Source organism: Ochotona curzoniae, unplaced genomic scaffold (assembly GCF_017591425.1).
Source record: "Ochotona curzoniae isolate NIBS_2020 unplaced genomic scaffold, NIBS_Ocur_1.0 contig_43, whole genome shotgun sequence".
Classification (NCBI taxonomy): Eukaryota; Metazoa; Chordata; class Mammalia; order Lagomorpha; family Ochotonidae; genus Ochotona; species Ochotona curzoniae.
The window spans coordinates 20,419,586-20,434,252 of NW_024466218.1; the positions used below are offsets into that span (position 1 = coordinate 20,419,586).

The 14,667-nt window shown below is 51.9% G+C and overlaps 1 protein-coding gene across 1 annotated transcript in view; it reads left to right on the plus strand.

Annotated features, from left to right (window-relative positions):
* The first annotated feature begins 9,602 nt into the window (after nt 1-9,602).
* Nucleotides 9,603-14,667, plus strand: part of CTIF (cap binding complex dependent translation initiation factor) — a 233,404-nt gene continuing 228,339 nt past the window's right edge. Inside the window, exon 1 of the mRNA XM_040984982.1 lies at nt 9,603-9,767. The gene's annotated coding sequence lies outside the window, so the exon portion shown is untranslated. The remainder of the gene's footprint in view (nt 9,768-14,667) is intronic.

Below are 14,667 nucleotides of genomic sequence, written 5' to 3' on the forward strand. Positions count from 1 at the left end.
CTGGGGAGTGAACCAGCAGATGGAAGATTTCTTTCTGTCTGCCTCTCTGCCTTTCCAAAAATTTAAATAAGTAAAACTTTTTTATAAAAAGTGTCTGTCTTCAGACTTAAACTATGAGATTACCCTAAGCTTACATTAATGCCCACTTTATGTACAGTTGTCATTCACAATATTTAGGGCAAATGCATTACACACACTTAACATTAGAATTAAAAATGATCATTTAAATTATTTATTGACATGGTATTGATAAAGATTTTTTAAAAATAACACAGATTGGGCCCAGCAGAGTGGCCTAACAGCTAAAGTCCTCACTTTGAATGTGCCGGGATCCCATATGGGTGCAGGTTCTAATCCCGGAAGTTCCACTTTCCATCCAGCTCTCTGCCTGTGGCCTGGGAAAGCAGTCGAGGTCGGCCCAAAGCCTTGGAACCCTGTACCCAAGTGGAAGACCTGGAGGAAGTTTCTGGCTTCTGGCTCCGCATAGGCACAGCACTGGCTATTGCGGGCACTTGGGGAGTAAATCATCAGACAGAAGAGCTTCCTCTCTTTCTCTCCTCCTCTCTGTATATCTGACTTTGCAAATAAATAAATAAATAAAATCTTTTTTAAAAAAAGACAAGATGTTTTAAATTTTTTAAGTGACAAAGAGTAGGATGAGTATTACTATCTTAAATGTGTTAAGTTGATAATAAATCATGAAACCTCAGTTAGATTTCACTGGTTGTGTCTTCATTATTTCCTGCCAGCATATTATTACTAGTAAATAGGGACTAGGGCAAACACAGAGAATTCACAGTGCATACTATGGTCCTAGGTGCATGTGTTGCCAAATGAGCCTTGGCCTGCCAGAAGAAACCACTGTGATATTCACTGATACTCATTTTTAGGTTAAAAAGAGGTAAAAAAAAAAGCAGGGGTGAGCATTTGACCCATTGCTAAGACTGGGCTGCTTGGGATGCCCACATCCCAAGTGTCCCACATAAGCAGAGCTCTCCTGGCTTGTCAGTTTCTGATCCAGCTTCCTGCTAATGCGCACCTCAGAAAGGCAGTAGTAGCTAATGGCCCAACTATGTGGACTCCAACAGCCCATGTTGGAGATTTGGATTGTGTTCCTAGCTTTCGGCTCTGGCTTGACCCAGCTCTGGCTTTTCTAGGCATTTGGGGAGTGAACCAATGAATAAAAAGATCTTTGTGCCTTTTCAAATTAGAAAATGAAAAAAAAAAAAGAAAAGAAAAAAGGAGGGGGCAGAGGGGAATGGCACAATGGCTTAATTGGCTAATCCTCTAGCTTCAAGCCCTGGGATCCCATGTGGGTGCTGGTTCCTGTCCCAGCTGCTCCACTTGCCATCCAGCTCCCTACTTGTGGCCTGGAAAAGCAACAGAGGATGACTCAAAGCCTTGGAACCCTTCAACCATGTGAGAGATCTGGAAGAAGTTCCTGGCTGTTGGCTTCGGGTCGGCTTAGCTCTAACCATTGCAGCCATTTGGGGAGTGAAACAGGGGGTGGAAGATCTTTCTGTCATTCCAATAAAGATACATCAGCATTAAAAAAAAATATATATATATATAGAAAATGAAAAAAAAAAACAACCCTTACTTGAAAAGCATTGATGGATTGAGGCTTGGGGTGGAGGGTGATATCTCCCATCTGCTGGTTCACTTCCTAAATGGCTGCAGTAACTGTCGATGGGTCATGTCGAAGCCAGCAGCCAGGAGCTTCTTTTAGGTCTCCTGTGTGGGTGCAGGGCCAATCATATGGACCATCTGCAACTGTTTCCCAGACGCATTACAGGGAGCTGGATCAAAGGTAGAGCAGCTGTGGCTCTAGCTGGTGCCAATAAGGGATGCTGGCACTGCAGGTGGCAGCTTAGTTTGCTATGTCACAATACCACCCCAAAAATCATTTTTTAAAGATGTATTTTATTTACTTGCAAGGCAGAATGACACACAGAGAGAAAGCACACTTTCATCCACTCGTTCACTCCCCAAATGGCTGCAATGGCCAGGGCTGGGTGGAGCTGAAGCCAGGAGCTGGGGCTCTGTTTGAATCAGCCGTGTGGGTGGCAGGACCCATGCCCCAGAGCTTTCATCCCCTGCTTTTCTTTTTTTTTCCCCTCAAAGATTTATTTATCCTTATTGGAAAAACAGATCAGATTTACAAAGAGAAGAAGTGACAGAAACAAAGATCACCCATCTTCTGATTCACTCCCCAAATGGCCACAATGGCTGAAGATGAGCCAATCTGAAGTCAGGAGCCAGGTACTTCTTCCGGGTCTCCCACGCAGGTGCAGGGCCCCAAGGCTTTAGGCCATCCTCCACTGCTTTTCCAGGCCACACGCAGGGAGCTGGATGGAAAGTGGAGCAGTAGAAACACAAACCAGCGCCCATTTGGGATCCTGGCACTTTGCAAGGTGAGGATTTAGTCACTGAACCATTACACCAAGTGCCATCCACTGCTTTTCCAGGTATATTAACAGGGAGCTGGATCAGAAGCCAAACAGCCAAGACTTGAACTGGCCCTTTGATAATGGGATGTTGGTGGCTTAATCTACTGTGCCACATGCCAGCTCTAAAAAATAAGCTTAAAAAGTTGAACAGTTTTAAAAAATTGTGTAAAAATTGAACTTCCTTAAGAGTAAAAGGACTTTTAAATCACTTATTTGTAATTTTTTCATTACTTAAAAACATATGTTCTTTAAACCATTATTTAAAGTGTCTATTTTGGTGACTATATTAAATAGGAAAGTAAATCATAATCATAACAAAATGCATTTCATTTATTTTTTCTTGCTTAAAAATGTTTGAGACATAAAAATTGTGTATGTTTATTGGGTACTATGTGATGCTTTTTCACATAATACACTGTGTAATATCCAATTAAAGTAAATATAATTTTCCTTTCAAACATTCATTTTTTTACAATGAAAGCATCTAGAATTCTATTTTCCAGGTTTTTTAAAATACAGACATATATAGTACATTATCATTATCACTCCCTATAGTCACCCTACTGCACGAGAGAACCTTCTCATTCCTACCTAGCTAGAAAGCAAACATATCTGGAAACTGTAGAACTGAGACTTTTTGTTTTTTAAATTTTCCTTGAAAGAGTTGGGGCGGGGGTGGGGGGGGCGGGAGACAATGCTGGTTTACTTCCCAAAATGGCCACAAATAGCTAGAGCTGAGCTGATCTGCAGCTTGGAGCCAGGAGCTTCTTCCAGGTCTCCCACATGGGTGCAGGGGACTGATGGCTTGAGCCAGCTTTTGCTGCCTTCCAGACCACTAGCAGGGAGCTAGATTGGAAGTGGAGCAGCTGGGACTCAAACCAGTGCCTGAGACTCTGGACAGAGGATTAGCTTGCTAAGCCACCATGACAGTCACCTGGAGTGCAACTTTTCTTCGGTGAGGTTGATGAAAAAGGATCCCTGTCCGAAGGCATATAATCACTTGAGACATTAAACACAGACACAGCACAGCATCTGCAGAGCCTATTAAAACACCTGTTAACCAAGTGTTCTGTTAAAAGAAAAGGGTATCTGCTCAGAAGGATATAAATGAAGCAAGAAGAGTGCTCCCTAGGGAATTAGAGAAGCTGGGATATTTCCAGAGGGGCGTGTGATACTCCCCAGCTCTGAGGTCCCAGGGATGGGGCCATCACCTCCTTTCTGGTTGAGCTCCTGGGCAAGTTCTTTTTCCCCTCCCCACTTCAGTCTCTCTCACTGTTGAAGGTACTACATTTGACTGCATGGGACAAAGTGCTCAACTATTTTGCTTGTTGCCTGCTCTGTTAATCTCTGCATTAGCTATTGTTCTTTGAAAAGGGGTTTGTTTGAAGGTTTGCATATATTGAAGAATAAGACTGGGGCAGACTGGAATCCTTAAACTGGGATAGAAAGGGAATGATGGGAGGGGAGAGTGCCAGCTAGAGGACCTCAGGGTCCAACCCATCCCCAGTACCCTCACGGGCACTGCCCCACTTCCAGTCTGTTCTGGGCCAGAGTCTCCAAACTGAAAAGGTGCAAAACCTGTTCCACACAGTGCAGGTGAAGAGCAATACAGAGAGATCCAGTCTAGGAGAGACACAATGGAGCATCCGGCCTGAGAACGGGGCAATGCAGCTGCTCTAGGCATCTCGTTCTCCCTCTCCTTCCTCCTTCTCTTTTCCGCCCTCTGTTCCTTGCCTTCTACCTGGTCCATTTTAGCCACCAACTGTCAGCAACGACCAGAGGTTTCTCTGCCTCTTCAGATTCCTGCAGGAGGTAGTTTGATTGGTTCAGTTCCCCTGATGGCGTCAGCAACATCAAGTCCAGCCTTGCAATGACCCCAGGGGCCAGGTGCATCTCTTGATCCAGCTTGTCTTAGCTGCCCCTCCAGGGTGAGACCTCCCAGGGTGAGACTTACCTGGGTGGCCTGGTAAGGGAGGATTTTTTTTTTTTTTTGGCAGAGATTGTGGTGAGGTGTTACATGTCCCGTGACCCACACCAAGGGCAAGGCACACTGGCCACTGGCCTGTGAAGTCTGAGCTTGAACCCTGAGGAATTCCTGATGAGTCATGGGCTTTGCTGTCTTTGAGTCTTGCAGGATGAAAATCCTGCTTGTGTTACATTCAGGGTTTCAGTTTCATGAGCATTGCAAACCTATTCTATGTGGCCAGAATGAAGCAGTTTCAGGTTCATCCTCAACTGTAGGGTTTCCTTGGCTAGGGAGACTCTTTAGAGAACACAAAGTCCAGCCCTTGGAAAAACAGAGGCCTTAGAGAGAGCCAAGTCACCCAACAGACACGGGAAACCTGGGAGCTCATTCACACGGTTTGTTGTCTCCCAGCGCTTGGCTATGCCTTCTTCTCAGCACACTCCAATAATCATTGTTTGGGGTGGGTATCTGGAGGATGGTGGCATCCCCATCCTAGCATGGAGTGCCTGATTCAGGTCAGGGTGACTGCTGCTTTCCCAGCTTCCTCTAATGTGGGCCCTGAGAGGCAACAGGTGATGATTTAGTCCTAGGGTACCTGCCACCCACATGGGAATCACGGGTAGAGTTATGGCATTCCCAGCTGTGGCCTGGCCTAGTCCTGGCAATGAGGTATTTGGGAAGTGAACTAGTAGTTGGGAGATCTTCGTCTCCCTCTGGTTTCAAATAAATGGAATAAACAAATATATTAAATAAAGATATTCATTGGGGACTGGTGTGTTGGCTCAACTGGTTAATTCACCACCAAGCGTCGGGATCCAACTTGGGCACCAGTTTGTATTTCAGGTGCTCTACTTCTCTTCTAGCTTCCCACTGTGGCCTGGAAAATCAGTAAAGAATGGCCCCAAAGCCTTGGGACCCTGCACCTATGTCCTGTGAAGAGTCCTAGGGAGACTTGGAGGAATCTCCTAGCTTCCAATTGGCTCAGCTCTGGCCATTGCAGCCATTTTAGGAGTGAGTCAGCAGATGAAAGATCTTTCTCTCTCTCCTTCTCTCCATAAATCTGATCTGCCTTTCCAATAAAAACAAATAAATCTTAAAAACAAAAAAGGCATTCGTTGGTTGGTTTCTTACAGGTGCTGCTTTTCTCCAGCTCACCATATATTCTCAATGCACGGCCCTTCCTCCATCACTGACTCTGTCTTAGGGGATCACTTTGCACCTGCTTTGAGACTGTCCTGGAAGCTGAGAGGAGGCCAGGTGAAATCTAACCAGGTCCTATCGAAGCATTATCTCTCCAGGCCAACACTACAGGAACAGAGCCCAGACACCCAGCTGGCCCCTTCTGTACTGTGCAAGGTCAGTGCCCATCAGGCTGCCCGCTGAAGCTACAGGCACTGGCACAGTGGGTGCTCCTACCGCATCTGCAGTGCCCCTAGGCCAAGGCCACACTGCTATTAGCAGTCAGGCCACTACTGACCTCCTCCCAACAGGAAGCTACAAGGGGATGGAGACTTCCCTTCCAGTCTGCCCACTTCAGCCTCTGAGGACCCTCCCTTCCCTGCCCTACCTCCCTGCCCTGTCTGGGGCATCAGCCTGGACTTCCCAGCTTCTGCAGGCTAGGGACACTTCCCTCCCTTAGCATGTCTGTGGGCTCCCTCTAGACTGTCGCCAAACGTGTGAACCCACACAGCGACTCCCTGCCCCACTGTCCCAGAAAAGGTATGATTGGGGAGAGGAGTGGAGCAGAAAGAAGCAATGGCAACAAAGGAAAAACTACTTATTGTCTTGTTTTTAGATTTATTTTTTTGAGACAGAGTAACACAGAGGACAGTCAGAAAAAGATCTTGAACCCCTGGTTTGCTCCCCAAAAGGCCACACTGGCTGGGGTTGGGCCAGGCTGAAGCCCAGAGTCTGGAACTGCTTTTGGGTCCCTCACGTAGGTGGCAAGGGCTCAAGCACTTGGGCACTGTTGGGTTGAACCAGAAGCGGAGCAGCAGAGGTTCAAACCATCACTGTGATATGGAGTACTGGTGTCACAGGCAGTGACTTAACGTGGTATGCCATGAGGTTGGCCCCAAAATAGTTCCTTTTACTAGTAGATTTTAAATAAGTACTTAAAACAGAGAGAAAAAAATGTTGGCTTTTCATTTCTTGCCTAGGTGGTGACATGTTAGATAAGGATGATTTCTGGCCACTCAGAGCCTGCTGCAATGACACCAGAACCGGGGTGAGTTCCCCCTGCTCCCTGCTCCCGTCCCAGGCACCTGCAGTCCATTAATTTTGCACCCAGCAGCTCTGTGAACCTGAGCTTGCAGGCTGAGCACAGGGTCAACTACAGAGCAGAGAAGGGGCCACACCAAAGGAGAAGCCAAGAAAGGCCCAGGCATCATTCCCAAGAGAACGTAGGCTAGAGACCTACAGAGCCTTCCTCTCCAAGATCCCTTTCTTGGCATCATCAGAGGCCATGCCAGCAAATGCTCAATAGACAAGAACATCAGAGTTGTGAACAGAACAGATAGAGGATCCTAAGAAGTGTTATTAACTTAGAGGTAAAGCTGAGACCCTGGGTGTGGAGGGTACAGGTTATATTGTGGAGGGCCGGGAGCAGTAAGGTGCGGGCATAGGGACCCTGGCTGCCCAAAGCAACCTGGGCAGTAGTAGCAAGGTGCAGACCATGAAAGGTTGTCAGCTGACATGGAGCAGAGTGAGGCTAGGATACGGGTGGGGTAATAACAGAAGACTAGCATAGGCCTAGGGTTCCTTGCAGGCCAATCGAATGAACTTTACACACTAAGACAATTCACTCTGAGGAATACTTCCTGCTGCACTGAGTGTGCAGAGAAAAAAGCTCAGGGGGTTATTCTGGGCCTGAAAGACCCTTTGACACAGAGGACAGCCAACTCAACACTTTGCTGGGACACAGCCAGCTTTGGAGCCTTATCTTTGATGGCTCTTGCAAGGCCCAACAAGGGCCCCAAGGTCACCTGTTTGGAGGGTAAGTCTGCTGCCAGAGGACACCAAGGCAGGAATTTTAGCATTTTGGCTATCTGGAGAGCCCCAGTTACCCCAGGTGCCACACCCCAGAGCCAGCAGGTGCACTCCAGAGATGCTTCACATTCTACACATTGCTTAGCCTATCCTCACCTCTGGAAGGTGTGATGCAAAAGCCAGTGTGAAGCCCAGGCCCCAGACAATCCCATTCTTGTTTTTTTTTTTTTCCCCTGGCAGGTGGCATGCCTGTCACATAATGTGCAAAACTGGCACTGACAGCAAGGTATGCAAAGGAGAATTTGTTGAATGGAGACACTCCAGTGCTTCTATTCACAATTTGGTAAAGCCAGGAAATTGTCCAGATGTTAAAGCATTGAAATAACTCACTGCTGAGCCAATGAGGCACACACTCTCAGAGGGACAAGCCAGTGGGAGAGTTAGGCATGTTTAGACAGTTCCTGTGGAGGCGGAGTGGGGACAGTAGGTAGGTTCTAGTGCCCAGATAACTAACCGGCCTCCAGGACTCACTCTGCTACTCCTAAAACCACAGGTGGGGATGAGTGGCTGAAGTCTCTGGACCTGCTGTCTCCCACCCTTCCCCAGGAGGGAAGCTATGCCCTTGGGTGCAGGAACCCAAAGAGCTGCCCTACAGAGTATGAATTCAACTGTGGGCTTTCTTTCCAGACACGGCCTCTAGGATGTCATAAGCCCAGAAGGCAAACTGACTGGAAAAGCAACAATTCCATTCATCCTTAGAGACCCAGGCCAAGCCCCACCTCCCCTGTGGTCTTCCTTCTGTCTTCTAAACACACCCCTCAGCCAGCCCACTCCAGCAACTGGACCATTTCCTACCCAGCCACTCCAGAGGGAGCTTGGGAATTAGGTCTCTTCACTCTGGTCTGGAGCCTGAGTCAGATGCTCACCCTGGGTCTCTATGCCTTTGTTGGAAATCTTAGTAAATCTTCTGGCAGGTGCCACCTCCTCCAGGAAGTTTGACCTGCTTGATTCCTACCCCTACCCATCCTCCATCCCAGCTGGCTGTTCCCCCAGGAATGTTCCCTTAGCACTTTGTGGGTGGCTCTAAGAAAGTGCTGAAGTATGGCTTCTGCTTTTCATGGCTGTGACTGGCTGTACTAGCATGAGTTCTTTCTCGTGTGTGTGTGTGTGTGTGTGTGTGTGTGTGTGTGTGTGTGTGTGTGTGTGTGACAAATGACACAGGAGTGCATTCCTAGATGTAGGTGGTTCGGAGAAAGTGCTCACCAAATTTCGCCCGAATGAACTAATAGACGATGTCTAGCTTCACGGAGCCAGACACCAGACAGGCCCTTCGATGTGTCCCCCATCCCCTGGCATCTCACATTTCTTCAAAAGCTCCCTCTCTATCGAGCTGCGTTTTAATCCCAACACCAGTGATTTAGCCATGTGAGCACTGAATGGTCCATCGCCTCTGATGACTCTCCCCTTAACCAAGACCCAGGCCCTTCGCCTGGCCAATGCAAAACCAACTCAACTGGCTGAAAAGTGCATACCGAATGACAACATCTCGCGTCTGCCACGGAGAAGCCCCAAATGTGAACGTTTAACACACACGGTCTCAGTAACAGACGGCGCTGACAGGGCCCCAGTGCGCGCACAAGCCCCCCTCCTGTCTGTCTGCCTGTGTGTGTGTGTGTGTGTGTGTGTGTGTGTGTGTGTGTGTGGTGGGGTGACTGCACTAGAAGCACAGACGTCCTCGTCTAGCTAGCCGTTTCCTGCAATCCTGAACCGCGCCTACCGCCGCCCCCAACCCCTCCCGCCGCCAGCCCTGCTCCGCCTCGGTTCTTAAAGCCACAGAGGAGACGGCCTAGGACCGCGCCAGCGCGGGGCGACCAGCTCTAGCATACTAGCCTGGGTTACCCCGGCGCTGCAGGTGGAATTCTCGTGTCCCCGCGGTCTCCGCGCCGCCCGGATCTCCTGGGCCCGCCATCCCGGTGAAGAAAGGCGGACTACGTTTCCCGGCAGGCCTGCGGCCGCCCTCTTCCCTCTCAAGTGTGCGCACGTGGCCGGAGGGGAGGGCGGGGCCTGCGCGTCACTCTCCTACATTCTTTCCCTGTGTCAGAACCGAGCGCGTTTTTTTTTCCTTCCTTTACTCCCTCCCCACCCCGCCCGCCCCTCCCTCCCTCCGTTCCTTTCCTCCCTCCCTCCCCTCCCTGCTGAGCCCTGCGCTGGGGCGCACCGTCCCCTTCGCAGCTGGGACGAGTCGAACTCCAGGCAGGAGACGTCGCTCCCTAGCCTCGTCCCTCCCTTCCCTTTCCCTGCCCCTTCCCCCACCCCCGGCTCGGGCTCGCGCGGCAGCCACTGGAACCCCCCCGCCCCCCGAGGTGAGCATCGCCCCCCGTGCGATCCCCCTCCCCCCTTTTAGTCAGCGGCGCTGGCGATCGATTCAGGGACCCGGACGGAGGGTTGCGGTGACGTGCGCGTGCTTTCAGACAAATCCGGGAAAACCGCCTCAAACAATCGGCCCCTATCCCCCTCTCCGCCCCTGGGCCAGCAGGGCGGTCGCACCCTCCCGCCCCCCGGCTCCGGCATCCCTCCTCAGGGGACTATGCTCCACCCTGCCGGCCCCGGTCCTGGCTAAGCTCCCTTCTCCACAGGGATTCCCGGTCGTGGCGGTGGTGGGGGTGGAGGAACCGTGGCCCTGCGGCTGGGGCGCAGCTGGGGGCTCTGAGGGAAAGGGGGGCGCAGCTGGAGTCCGGCTAGTGTCAGAGGGCGCGGCGGAGCCGCTGTCAGGTGCGGGGTTCCGACCGCGGGAGACAGGGAGCGAGCGTGACTCCTCTCGCTTTTGTTGTAAAGCCGGCATTTGCTGCGTCCGAGCAGTTGGTCCAGTGGCCGGACAAACTTGCAGCTGTTGGGCCGTGCTCGGGCGAGGTAGGGAGCGCGGCCCGGGTTTCGGTGAGGGTGTCCCCAACCGCCCCTGCCGCCTGGCCCCTGGCTGGCTGCTCCGGAGTGCCTTCCAGTAGCAGCGCGCACTGCTGTCTGGGGGATAGTTGCCGTCTAGACAGCCTGCAGCCCCCACCCTCCGTCCCCAGGAGCCCCCATGGACACGCGCCCGGGAGATGGGAGTCGGGGCCAGATCGAATTGGTAGGATCCTCTGTGCTCGCCGATTGGGAATTTTGCGAGCTTATTATTATTATGTAGTATTGTTATTGTTATGATTGTTCCTGTCCCCCCGGTGTCATGGGTCCGGGGGAGCGGGCAGTGGCGGAGCCGCATGAAGTTGACAGGCTCGGAACAGCCGGCTTTCTGTGGCCAGGGCCTGGAGCGCTGCAGGGTGGGCTCCAGCCAGAGCTCGTCAGCACCAAGAGCAGGTGACTGTGCCCGGCGTGCGGGTCCCTGCCTAGAGCGGCCAGCGGGGGGGGGGGGGGCGAGGGTAAGGGAGTGGATGGAGGCTGGAGCTGCAGGAGCTCTGGGCCGGCGAGGGCCGCGTATGGATGGATGCCTGGATGAGACTGGGGGCGGGGATCTCGCGTCTGAGCCGGGTGTTGCTCTCCAGTGCCACTGGGAACATTCGGATCCGAGTCCCTTGGCTGAGCGGCGTAGGCTCTGTCAGGCTTCGAGGAGCTTTCAGGTCAGGTCCTGGGGGTGGGTGTGTGAGGGGAGGGGCGCAGCGTGCAGGGGGAGGGCTGACTGACGGTGCTTCCCCACCCCTGAAGCGAGCCGTCGCCTCCTTGCAGGCTGTGTGTGTGTGTGTGTGTGTGTGTGTGTGTGTGTGTGTGTGTGTGTGTGTGTGTTTACGCACCGCTCCGTGCCGTGTGAGTCCGTGAGCGCGTGTCCTACAATACAGAGAGGGTTCGTGGTCCGGGGAAATCCTTGGGGGTTTTGTGTGCCCCTCCGTTGTGCCGGAGTCTCCAAGCCCACTATGCTGCCGAGTCACACCGAACCCCGCCGGGCTGAGAGCCGTCTCCCTGGAGGTGTTGGGGGCAGGTCGGCTGGGCGGGGAGGAGCTGCGGGCGCACAGGTCGCCCCCGCCCCTAGTCTGCCCGCCAGGCTCTTTGACCCTTGCACTGGGTGCGCGTGCTCGCGTGTGTTCCCGCGCCGCCGTCTGCACAGACTCTGGAGTGAGCGCGCTCTGCGCCCTCTCCCAGGCTCCAGTCTGGGGACCGCTGGGAGGGACCAATGTCTACCCTGCCGTGCCGCGCCCTCCCAGGGCTCAGCCCACCGATGCAGCCCTGATTTCAGAGCTGAGTCTACAGCCTAGGGGGTGGATTAGCTCAGGGGCTGGAGGCCTTTCGAGCTGGGAGGAAGCCGCCAGAGCTTCTGGCCAGCGGTCGCTGGAAGCTCAGCTGGGTGAAAGTGACACAGCACAAGCGCTGCTGCGGCAGCCGCAGACCCCCGGAGCAGGAGGTGGGAGGTGGGCGGAAGGAGCCGTCCAGGGCGCAGGGAGAGACCGCCCCGCTCCAGGGCCGCCCGGCGGTGGCCTCAAGCCTCAGGAATCCAGGCTGGGAGGATTGGGCTCCGCGGGCAGCTGGGGTGGAGGTGGGAGAGTGGGAGAGTAGGGGGGGGGGTTGTTTCTGGAAAACTCAACTGCACGGGAACGGAATGCACCGGATCGGAGTGAGAAAGGCATCCAGGGCACACCAGGGTTGCCTGAGGAAACTCCCAGGGCCTGTTTGAAGCAGGATTAGATTTACACACAGATCGTCTATCGCCCAGGTCAGGTGTCTACCCTGGATAATGTATGTGCAGACACAGTAGTTTTGGAACATGTTCCAGGGGTACCGCGTCCTCGGTGGTTAGCAGATTGCTGACATAATCATATGCCTGTCTGACTACATGGCAGACTCGCCCCTCCCCGCCTAACCATCCACACCTGTTACTGCATTTATTAAGAGGATCCTGGGAGCTGGCGGAGTATTCCTTCTTTGTGATTTCTCTTGGTGGAAGTCTGTGCCTCTTATTTATATAGGAGTGACCACTTTTTGACATCCCTGGAAGTACTGAGCCTGGAACAGGGTGACTCATGCTCATACTTACTGGGGAGGGGGCAGATGTTTTGGGGTTGGTGTTGCTGGCAGTTTCCGGTGAGAAAAGCCACTGAAGAGTCTGTCATCCAGCCACTCGGGTGCTGCTGGAGGATGGAGACCGGCTGTGGACATCCAGTGCTTCCCAGGGCCCCATATGCATGGAAGGCCTGCTTAGGACACACGTGTTTATGCAGTGCACATCTGTGTGTTGTATGTGTTCATGAAGCCCTTACTGAATCCAAGGTTCAAAATTATTATATTTTATTTTGTTTTTTCAAGAAGATTTACTTTTCATTTATTTCAAAGACAATGACAAAGACGAAGATCTTCCATCTCTTGGTTTACTCTCCCAAAAGGCCACAAAGGCTGGGGCTGGGTGGAACTCTGGGTCTTCTGTGTGTGTGTCAGGAACCTAAGAACACAGGCCATCTTTCTTTGCTCTCCAAGGCACTTTAGCAGGGAGGTGGAGCAGAGCTCACTCAGGGGATGCTGGTGTCATAGGTGGCAGCTTAACCCCTGCTGTGCCAACATGTGGGTCCTGGCCATTGGATTTACAGTGAGAGCCTCTGAGAAAACATTGCAGGTTGTACTCCTTGAACTCCAAAACCAGCTTGGAGTTCATGCATACCAAGGTTCTCAGCCAAGCCTGAGGGGCATTCAGATGAACCCGCTGGCTTACCACTCCTTCACAACTCTGTATTGGACAATACATGTTTGTGTGTTTAGAAGGACACAGAAAATTTAACACATGGCCCCAGTCATGTGTTACATGCTAAAGACATAGTCCACCCCATAGAGATAAATGTAAGGGTTTAAGTCCAGCATAGGTTTATGAAAATCATTTGATTGAAGGTGGGACTTACAATTTGATACGTCAGCTGATTTTTTTAAGTCAGCGATTTTGTAAGGGTGGTGAATGATGCTATAAACATCCAAACAGTCTCTGGCAGAAGAAAGGCTCCCCACCCCTGCAGGAAGGGATCATGCTGTTGCCTGTCATCCTGGACTTCAAGCCATATGCACTGTTTACAGCAGGTGTGTCCTTGTGTGGACCTCAGGGTTGCTGATGGGAAACGACTGGCTTGTCAGATGCCACCACAGCTGGTTTCTCGGAGCAGGGAGTTGCTGGGCCAGCATCTCCAGGGCCCTGCCCAGTGTGGTGTGCTGTGATTCACCAAGTAGGAGGCTGTGGCTCCCATCAAAGACTCACCCTGGGCCCTGCCTGGGCTTTGTGGTTCTGTCTTACACATCTGTGTGGGTGCTTGCATAGGGGCCTGCTTTTTTGTTGTTTGTGTTTTGTTTTAATCCATTCCCAGGCTTGCTTCTGCGATCCCTGTGTGGGTTTGGGGGTCCATCACCCTTTGTTTTGGTTTGTGTTGTTTGCAGTCCAGCTGCAGGAAATGGGAGGTTAGGATGGAGAGTTCCTAAGCCCATAGCAGGGACAGGAGGTACAACTGGTAGGCACACTGTCATTTGGAGGATCCCTGTGCTCGATTAGCATTTCTGCAAGACTTCCTGATCCTTTTTGACCTCATGTTATCAGTGGTGGGTGTGGAGGATGGAGAGAGCACTTGGCTCCTCCACTCCTGGGGCCTGTTGCTGACTCTCATCCAGAGCCCCTTCACTCATATGCAGGCCTGGGCTTTCTTCTGCCCCCTGCTTCCTCTTCCTATAGGTAAGTGCACCGTGCTGTGTCATGGCCTTCTCTGTAGGCTGGCTGATTGCTGTCTGCCTTGAATGCCTCAGGTCAGCTCTGCTGCAGTTCTGAGTTGTGGTTCATAACTGGTGAGTACAGTGCCATCATGGGGTTGTGCCTCCCAGAGCTAGGGTAGAATCACTCTGAGAAGGCCTCAGACTTCAAAGGAGGGTCCCTGGGAGACCCTGGCAGAGCGACACGAGAAAGCCTGGGTTTTGCTGTTGTCCCCAGCCTTCTTTTTGTAGACCATGATGCATTCTGGAAAAAAAATATTCAGGGCCACTGCATGATGGCTCAGTGGCTAAATCCTTATCTTTCAAATGCTGGGATCTGATATGGACACCTATTCATGTCTCGGCTACTCCACTTCCCTTCTAGCCCCTTGCTTATCGCCTGGGAAAGCAGTAGATGGTGGCCTAAAGCCTTGGGACCCTGTACCCACATGGGAGACCTGGAAGAAACTCCTGCTTCCTAGCTATGGATTGGCTCAGCTCCAGTGGTTGCGGTTCACTCCTCCATTTGAGGAGTGAACCAATGGATGGAGGATCTTTCTCTGTATC